The sequence below is a fragment of the Oncorhynchus masou genome, chromosome 6 (genome assembly GCF_036934945.1).
Source record: "Oncorhynchus masou masou isolate Uvic2021 chromosome 6, UVic_Omas_1.1, whole genome shotgun sequence".
Taxonomy (NCBI): domain Eukaryota; kingdom Metazoa; phylum Chordata; class Actinopteri; order Salmoniformes; family Salmonidae; genus Oncorhynchus; species Oncorhynchus masou.
The window spans coordinates 58608474-58619014 of NC_088217.1; positions in this window are offsets into that span (position 1 = coordinate 58608474).

The window sequence follows — 10541 nt, forward strand, 5'->3', positions numbered from 1 at the left end:
TATTTAAGGGACAAAGCTAAGAACACTATAACAATATGGGGGGAAAATGAAACGTCATCTACAAGAGTCAATATCACTCCCTACAAACAGAGCCTTATGAAACCATAAATGTACGGTGCATTTGGAAAGAATTCAGACCCCTTAAACTTTTCCACACTTATTTACGTTACAGCCATATTCTAAAATGGATTAAATAAAACATTTACCTCAATCGGCACAAAATACCCCATAATGACAAAGGGAAAATGGGTTTTTAAAAATGTTTGCAAATGTATTAAAAATAAGCAACAGATTTACATAAGTATTCAGACCCCTTGCTATGAGACTTGAAATTGAGATCAGGTGCATCCTGTTTCCATTTATCATCCTTGATGTTTCTACAACTTGATTGGAGTCCACCTGTGGTAAAATCAATTGATTGGACATGATTTGGAAAGGCACACACCTGTCTATATAAGGTCCCACAGTTGTCAGTGCATGTCAGAGCAAAAACCAAGCCATGTGGTAGAAGGAATTGTCCTTAGACAGGATTGTGTTGAGTCACATTTCTGCAGCATTGAAGGGCCCCAAGAACACAGTGGCCTCTATTCTTAAATGGAAGCGATTGGAACCACCAAGAGATTTCCAAACTGAGCAATCGGGGGAGAACGGCCTTGATCTGGGAGGTGACCAAGAACCCGATGGTCACTCTGATACAGCTCCAGCAAAACGGAGTCATGCCTTAAGTGTAAAACTAATGACTCAATAATCCATGCTTTGGGAATGCTATTAAAGTCCAAAAGTTATGGGTGGAGCTATAAAGTTGTCTGTCAGAAGTATTACAATGTAAACTTACTTTTAATCCACCTGTCTGCATATTTCAAGACATGGCATACGGGGGTGTAGTGAGATACCCAATGGGCTGGACAATTCTGTTTCAAAAAACATATACTAAAAACTTGGAGTGAGACATGTTTTATGCTGTATATAAAAATCCTTTTTTTTTTTAACTAGGCAAGTCAGTTGAAGAACAAATTCTTATTTACAATGACGGCCAAAGTTCTGCTTCAGCCAATTACAAATGTTGACATAGATGGATATGAACAAACACTTTTCCGTCAGATCGTCCTTAACAAAGTCGAGCACTCACGGAGCGATGCATAAACATTCCACAAGAAGTTGGAAATCACAAATTCAACAACGAGTGGTTTGGAAGGAATCATTGGCTAACTGCCATTACATTTTGAACTTTCATCCAACTAGCGCCTCTTTCTACAGCTACAGCATCACCTTGATTCAACCTTTTTTTAAAGTTCCCAGTTGTTTTGAAAGCACCAAAGAATGCCAGACTGATGACAAAGTTTGACAACATTTGGACCATGGCACTGTTGAATTTATTATGGATTTATTATGGATAAATGAATAAACAATATCCCCATTTTAAATAGAATTGTATCTAGGTAAACTTATACTCTGTTTTATAAGTAATAGACAAAATGAGTTCATAAGAAGGAATTGTGTGACAGGACAAGGAGTAATAAAAAGTTAACCTGTTGAAACTCTAGGGGCGCAATTTCATTTTTGGATGAAAAACATTCCCGTTTTAAACAAGATATTTTGTCACAAAAAGATGCTCGACTATGCATATAATTGATAGCTTTCGAAAGAAAACACTCTGACGTGTCCAGAACTGCAAAGATATTTTCTGTGCGTGCCCTAGAACGTGAGCTTCAGGCAAAACCAAGATGAGACGGCATCCAGGAAATGAGCAGGATTTTTGAGGCTCTGTTTTCCATTGTCTCCTTATATGGCTGTGAATGCGAGAGGAGTAAGTCTGCCCTTTCTGTCGTTTCCCCAAGGTGTCTGCAGCATTGTGACGTATTTGTAGGCATATCATTGGAAGATTGACCATAAGAGACCACATTTACCAGGTGTCCGCCCGGTGTCCTGCGCCGAAATTGGTGCGCAAAAGTCAGCTGCAAGTATTTTTCCACAGAATTCAGAGGAGAATGCAGGCTTCCACGAAAGATATATCAATGAAGAGATATGTGAAAAAACACCTTAAGGATTGATTCCAAACAACGTTTGCCATGTTTCGGTCGATATTATGGAGTTAATTCGGAAAAAGTTTGACGTTGTAGGTGACTGAATTTTCGGTTCGTTTCGGTAGCCAAATGTGATGTACAAAACGGAACGATTTCTCCTACACACAGACGCTTTCAGGAAAAACTGCGCATTTGGTATGTAACTGAGAGTCTCCTCATTGAAAACATCCGAAGCTCTTCAAAGGTAAATGATTTTATTTATTTGGTTATCTGGTTTTTGCGAAAATGTTGCGTGCTAAATGCTACTCAAAATGCTAAGCTAGCTTAGCATACTCTTACACAAATTAGTCAATTGCTATGGTTCAAAAGCATATTTTGAAAATCTGAGATGACAGTGTTGTTAAGAAAAGGCTAAGCTTGAGAGCAGGCGCATTATTTTCATTTTATTTGTGATTTTCAGAAATCGTTAACGTTGCGTTATGCTAATGAGCCTGAGGCTTTAGTCACGATCCCGGATCCGGGATGGGGAGTTTCAACAGGTTAATGAACACCATTCCAACTAGGCAGGAACAAATGGGTTGTGGACTGTGTAAACACATAAGGTTGTTAGCCTATGGTTGACCCAACTGAAACTTAGCTCTGGGGTTTTTAGATAAGGCAGTGAGTGCATTCCTAGGTTCTTTTAATTATAACTGTAAGTTCAGTGGTGATCGATAATGTTGAGGGGTCAAATGTTATGTGGGAGTGTGTTAGTAAGTTAGAATGAACTTTTCACCTTACTTTGTCCCGGTCGAGAGGAGGTGATTCTGTTAAAGCAGTAAAATGACGTCATGATCAGCATATAAACTGCTGTACGTGTTTAAGTGGTAGCGCGCTCCGAGAATAAATTCTATTACCTATTATTTAAAGACTGGTCTGCGTCTATTTTATGCAAACAAGAAATCCTTACAATTCTCATAAAATAGATTAAGGGCTTTCAATTGATGAAAGCACATTGGCATAATTAAATTCTACTTACAGGCACCTCCTTCCTGTTCCAAGTGAACACAGCACAACAAGGTGAATCCAAACATGTCATGTATGCTGCTGCTGGATAAATGATGTAATATGCCAGGGAGATATGTATACTGTAGCTAAGAAAGTAATACTATTTTCACCTCTTCATTTCACCTACTGATCTGAATTGGTGGCTCAAATGTAGCCTATAACCCGTTAAGAAATGTAATCATCGAATATTGTAAGAGCTTTCATTGTCTGCTTATATGCCCCCTTTATTTACCCTACGGTTCTGATTTGCTGTACAGGGAGAACACTAAGAACTGCCAATGTTCTGAATTCTGTTGCTGTACATTTCAAATGTGCTGAACAAATAGTTTCACACTTGCTCGCTCTTAACGTCTTAATCGAAATTAAGGATTGCCTCTTATTCGCTTGTCACCCCCTTATGCCATAGTTTGTACATCTCAATTGTCAGTAGAAACCACATTTGTTTAAGCAAGTCAGCCATATCAGCTATGTTTTTTTAAAAGGCAGTAAATGAAGCTGAATGAACTGTTTCACTGCCAGGCGTAGCAGTGTTATAGTGCAATTAATGTATTGTTTGCTTAGTGTTGTGGCTTATTTTTTGCCCCACCAAGATTTACATGCTAAAATCACCACTGCACCTGTCAAGCCACCAGGGTCTGACAATCTAGATGGAAAAATACTGAGGATAATAGCAGATGATATTGCCACATCTTCAATTTAAGCCTACTAGAGAGCGTGTGCCCTTAAGCCTGGAGGGAAGCTAAAGTCATTCCGCTACCCAAAAATAGTAAAGCCCCCTTCATTGGCTCAAATAGCCGACCAATCAGCCTGTTACCAACCCTTAGTAAACTTCTGGGGGAAAATGGTGTTTGACCAGATTGCTATTTTACAGTAAACAAATTTCTTTGTAACAGAATTTCAGCATGCTAATAGGGAAGGACATTCAACAAGCACATCACTATTTATTTATTAATTTCACCTTTATTTAACCAGGTAGGCTAGTTGAGAACAAGTACTCATTTACAACTGCGACCTGGCCAAGATAAAGCATAGCAGTGTGAACAGACAACGTTGCCATCGTGACCAGTGAACTGAGATAAGGCGGAGCTTTACCTAGCATGGACTTGTAGATGACCGGAGCCAGTGAGTCTGGCGATGAATATGTAGCGAGGTCCAGCCGACTAGAGCATACAGATCGCAGTGATGGGTGGTATAAGGTGCTTTAGTAACAAAATGGATGGCACTGTGTTAAACTGCATCCAGTTTGCTGAGTAGAATATTGGAAGCTATTTTGTAGATGACATCGCCGAAGTTGAGGATCGGTAGGATAGTCAGTTTTACTAGGGTAAGTTTGGCGGTGTGAGTGAAGGAGGCTTTGTTGCGGAATAGAAAGCCGACTCTAGATTTGATTTTAGATTGGAGATGTTTGATATGAGTTTGGTCGGAACCATCCAGGGTGGTGATGCTAGTCGGGCGTGCGGGTGCAGTCAGCGAACGGTTGAAAAGCATGCATTTGGTTTTACTAGCGTTTAAGAGCAGTTGGAGGCCACGGAAGGAGTGTTGTATGGCATTGAAGCTCGTTTGGAGGTTAGATAGCACAGTGTCCAAGGAAAGGCCAGAAGTATACAGAATGGTGTCGTCTGCGTAGAGGTGGATCAGGGAATCGCCCGCAGCAAAAGAGCAAAATCATTGATATAGACAGAGAAAAGAGTCGGCCCGAGAATTGAACCCTGTGGCACCCCCATAGAGACTGCCAGAGGACCGGACAACATGCCCTCTGATTTGATACACTGAACTCTGTCTGCAAAGTAGTTGGTGAACCAGGCAAGATAGTCATTAGACACACCAAGGCTACTGAGTCTGCCGATAAGAATATGGTGATTGACAGAGTCAAAAGCCTTGGCCAGGTCGATGAAGATGGCTGCACAGGACTGTCTTTTATCGATGGCGGTTATGATATTGTTTAGTACCTTGAGCGTGGCTGAGGTGCACCCGTGACCGGCTCGGAAACCAGATTGCACAGCGGAGAAGGTACGGTGGGATTCGAGATGGTCAGTGACCTGTTTGTTGACTTGGCTCACGAAGACCTTAGATAGGCAGGGCGGATATAGGTCTGCAACAGTTTGGGTCCAGGGTGCCTCCCCCTTTGAAGAGGGGGATGACTGTGGCAGCTTTCCAATCCTTGGGGATCTCAGACGATATGAGAGGTTGAACAGGCTGGTAATAGGGGTTGCGACAATGGAGGCGGATAGTTTCAGAAATAGAGGGTCCAGATTGTCAAGTCCAGCTGATTTGTACGGGTCCAGCCAAGGCTTTCGACTCTGTCAATCACCACATCCTCATCGGCAGACTCGACAGCCTTGGTTTCTCAAATGATTGCCTCGCCTGGTACACCAACTACTTCTCTGACAGAGTTCATTGTGTCAAATCAGAGAGTATGTTGTCTGGACCTCTGGCAGTCTCTATGGGGGTGCCACAGGGTTCAATTCCTGGACTGACTCTTCTCTGTATACAGTGGGGAGAACAACTATTTGATACACTTCCGATTTTGCAGGTTTTCCTACTTACAAAGCATGTAGAGGTCTGTAATTTTTAATCATAGGTACACTTCAACTGTGAGAGACGGAATCTAAAAATCCAGAAAATCACATTGTATGATTTTTAAGTAATTAATTTGCATTTTATTGCATTTTATTACTTCTGGCCCTTCTTTGGACACTGTGTTAACAACCCTCCAGGCAAACTGCAATGCCATACAACTCTCCTTCCGTGGCCTCCAATTGCTCTTAAATACAAGTAAAACTAAATGCATCCTCTTCAACCGATCGCTGCTTGCACCTGCCCGCCTGTCCAACATCACTACTCTGGACGTCTCTGACTTAGAATATGTGGACAACTACAAATACCTAGGTGTCTGGTTAGACTGTAAACTCTCCTTCCAGACCCACATCAAACATCTCCAATCCAAAGTTAAATCTAGAATTGGCTTCCTATTTCGCAACAAAGCATCCTTCACTCATGCTGCCAAACATACCCTTGTAAAACTGACCATCCTACCAATCCTCGACTTCGGCGATGTCATTTACAAAATAGCCTCCAATACCCTACTCAACAAATTTGATGCCGTCTATCACAGTGCCATCCGTTTTGTCACCAAAGCCCCATATACTACCCACCATTGCGACCTGTACACTCTCGTTGGCTGGCCCTCGCTTCATACTTGTTGCCAACCCCACTGGCTCCATGTCATCTACAAGACCCTGCTAGGTAAAGTCCCCCCTTATCTTAGCTCGCTGGTCACCATAGCATCACCCACCTGTAGCACGCGCTCCAGCAGGTATATCTCTCTGGTCACCCCCAAAACCAATTCTTTCTTTGGCCGCCTCTCCTTCCAGTTCTCTGCTGCCAAAGACTGGAACGAACTACAAAATCTCTGAAACTGGAAACACTTATCTCCCTCACTAGCTTTAAGCACCAGCTGTCAGAGCAGCTCACAGATCACTGCACCTGTACATAGCCCATCTATAATTTAGCCCAAACAACTACCTCTTTCCCTACTGTATTTATTTTATTTATTTATTTAGCTCCTTTGCACCCCATTATTTTTATTTCTACTTTGCACATTCTTCCACTGCAAATCTACCATTCCAGTGTTTTACTTGCCATCGCTTTTTTTGCCTTTACTTCCCTTATCTCACCTCATTTGCTCACATCGTATATAGACTTGTTTCTACTGTATTATTGACTGTATGTTTGTTTTACTCCATGTGTAACTCTGTGTTGTTGTGTGTGTCGGAACTGCTTTGCTTTATCTTGGCCAGGTCGCAATTGGAAATGATAACTTGTTCTCAACTTGCCTACCTGGTTAAATAAAGGTGAAATAAAAATAAAGTAAATACAAGGTGCCACAAAAAAGGCCTGCAATTGGCTCAGAACACTGCAGCACTGCTGGACCTTGGATGTACACAGAGAGCTAATATTAATAATATGCACGTCAATCTCTCCTGGCTGAAAGTGGAGGAGATTGAATTCATCACTACTTTTATTTATGAGAGGTATTGACATGTTGAATGCACCGCGATGTCTGTCTAAACAACTAGCACACCTCGGACACCCATGCATACCCCACAAGACAAGAGGTCTCTTCCCCAAGACCAGAATAGACTATGGGAGGCATACAGTTACTAGATAGAGTTCCATGTTGTCATGGCTCTATTCCACATCAAGTAACTGACGCATTTAGTAAAATTAAACAGAAAACCCCCAGAAAAAAGAACACCTTATGAAACAGCAGGGACTGTGAAGCAACACAAACATTGGCACAGTCACACACTTATGATAACATACTCACTTTACATGCACATGGATTTAGGAATGTAGTGGTGGCGTAGGGGCCTGAGGGCACACAGTGTGTTGTGAAATTTATGAAGGTATTGTACTGTTTTAAAATTGTATAAACTGCCTTAACTTTGCTGGACCTCAGGAAGAGTAGCTGCTGCTTTGGCAGCAACTAATGGGGATCCATAATAAATACAAATCAACTGATCAATGCATCCTGCACGCTATTAATAAAGTGGTAACACAACCATTTAATGCTTTCAGGGTGTGTTCATTGTTATAGTGACAACTGCAAATCACATTTAAATGTAGAAATTCGACAGCAAACGCTATTTGGCCTGCACATCTTTTACAGCATGTCATTGCTTGCCTCGTTGCTCATGTGGTATGCAAGTGATATCCAATTTTCTAATGGTTGTCAAATCCTTTGGATCACCTTTTTCACTGTGCTCATCTGTCTGACCTGTGCAACTATTTACAATGCATCAGTGCAACCATTATAATAACCAGCCAAAGTGATCACACCAACAGCACTTTCAACTTTCCCAGATAGTTAATTTGGTGTATGCTGTAGGCCTGTTTTGCATACATACAGCAAGTAGCTAGAGCAAGGCCTAGTATAAAATATACTGCTCAAAAAAATAAAGGGAACACTTAAACAACACAATGTAACTCCAAGTCAATCACACTTCTGTGAAACTGTCCACTTCGGAAGCAACACTGATTGACAATAAATTTCACATGCTGTTGTGCAAATGGAATAGACAACAGGTGGAAATTATAGGCAATTAGCAAGACACCCCCGATAAAGGAGTGGTTCTGCAGGTGGTGCCACAGACCACTTCTCAGTTTCTATGCTTCCTGGCTGATGTTTTGGTCACTTCTTAATGCTGACGGTGCTTTCACTCTAGTGGTAGCATAACGGAGTCTACAACCCACAAGTGGCTCAGGTAGTGCAGCTCATCCAGGATGGCACATCAATGCGAGCTGTGGCAAGAAGGTTTGCTGTGTCTGTCAGCGTAGTGTCCAGAGCATGGAGGCGCTACCAGGAGACAGGCCAGTACATCAGGAGACGTGGAGGAGGCCGTAGGAGGGCAACAACCCAGCAGCAGGACCGCTACCTCAGCCTTTGTGCAAGGAGGAGCAGGAGGAGCACTGCCAGAGCCCTGCATTATAGGGAGGTCATACAGGCACGTGGAGGCCACACACACTACTGAGCCTCATTTCGACTTGTTTTAAGGACATTACATCAAAGTTGGATCAGCCTGTAGTGTGGTTTTCCACTTTAATTTTGAGTGTGACTCCAAATCCAGACCTCCATGGGTTGATAAATTTGATTTCCATTGATCATTTTTGTGTCATTTTGTTGTCAGCACATTTAATAAGAATATTTCATTCATTCAGATCTAGGATGTGTTTTTTAGTGGCTCAGAAATGAAAATCAATCAATCAGGAACATTGCAAAAACCCTGGGCATGCCCAAGTCAACAGTTTGGTTCATCATTAACAAGAAAAAACAACAACTGGTGAACTCAATGTCAAAAGACAGAGGAAGGCCACTGTAGAAGATGACCGGAGAATACTCTCTATGGAGAAGAAAACCCCCCTGACAACGGCCCAACATATCAGAAACACTCTCCTGGAGGCATGTGTAGATGTGTCAAAGTCTACCATACATAGAAGATTACACCAGCAGGACTCCAGAGGGTACACTACAACATGCAAACCACTGATGAGCCTGAAGAACAGAAAGGCAAGATTAGTTTGCTAAAAAGCACCTAAAAGAGCCCCAAGAGTTCTGGAAAAAGTATTGTGAACAGATGAGACAAAGATTGATGGAAAGAGGAAAGTGTGGAGAAAAACAAGACATCCCCATGATCCAAAGCATACCACCTCATCCGTGAAACATGGTGGAGGGGGTTTTATGGCTTGGGCCTGTATGGCTGCCAGTGGAACAGGCTCACTTGTCTTCATCGATGATGTGACTACAGACAGAAGTAGAACAATGAATTCTGAAGTCTACAGAAATATTTTATATGCTCAGATAAAACCAAATCCCTCAACTCATTGGACGGCACTTCATCATGCCTTAAGACAGTCCTTCTCAAATAGTGGGGCGCCCCCCCCCTCGGAGGGATCGCAGCGATGCCAGGGGGGCGCGTGTGACCCCGGGGAACATGCTTTTTTTGCCGCAGGGAGTAGGGTTTTGTTGCATCGAACAAGAGCACACAGCACAGAGCAGGAGATATGAAGTGCAGATAAGAAACCCTTAAGAGACACCATGGAAAAATATTTAACAGAGATGAAAAGAAAGGCGGAGAGAGACGGAGATAATGAGACAAATGTAAGTCTCCCGGAAGCTAAGACGAGGAAATATGACGAAGCATATGTAGCGCTTGGCTTCACTGTGACTACGGTGGGAGACAAGGAAAGACCGGTATGTTTACTGTGTCTAACAATGTTGGCAGAGGACAGCATGAAGCTAAATAAATGAAGGTGTCACTTAAAGAGATTACACCCCAATCACGCTGATAAGCCGCTTGAGTTTTTTTCAGCGAAAACATGCCGAAATTTGCCAACAATCGTCCCGCTTTGTGAATGCTACTTCAGTAAGCCAGCAAGCACTGTTAGCATCATATAAGGTGGCATACCAAATTGCTCAGTGCAAAAAAAAACACTCCATAGCAGAGGAGCTGATACTGCCTGCAGCATTAGACATGGTCTCTGTCCTGCTGGATGACGCAAGTGCTGCAAAATAAAAACTATCCCTCCGTCCAATGACACTGTCGCCAGACGTATAAATGACATTGCTAACGATCTTAAAGAACAGCTGGTAGATAAACTCAAAGACAAATGTTTTGCCTTATAGTTCGATGAAACAACTGACAGCAACAAAGACTGTTTGTTATTCGCTTATGTACGTTTAGACATGACAAACTCCCTGTGTGAGGATCTACTTTTTTGTAAATATGTCAGACACAGAGCCACAGCTGAAGAGCTATTCAAAATGCTGGACTGCTTCCTGACTGAGACTGCAACATTGGTGTTTGCAGTGATGATGCACAGACCATGGCAGGGATGAGAAAAGGACTTCAGGCACTCATCAAGAAGGCCTCACCTAATGCTGAGTGGACACACTGTGTTATACACAGA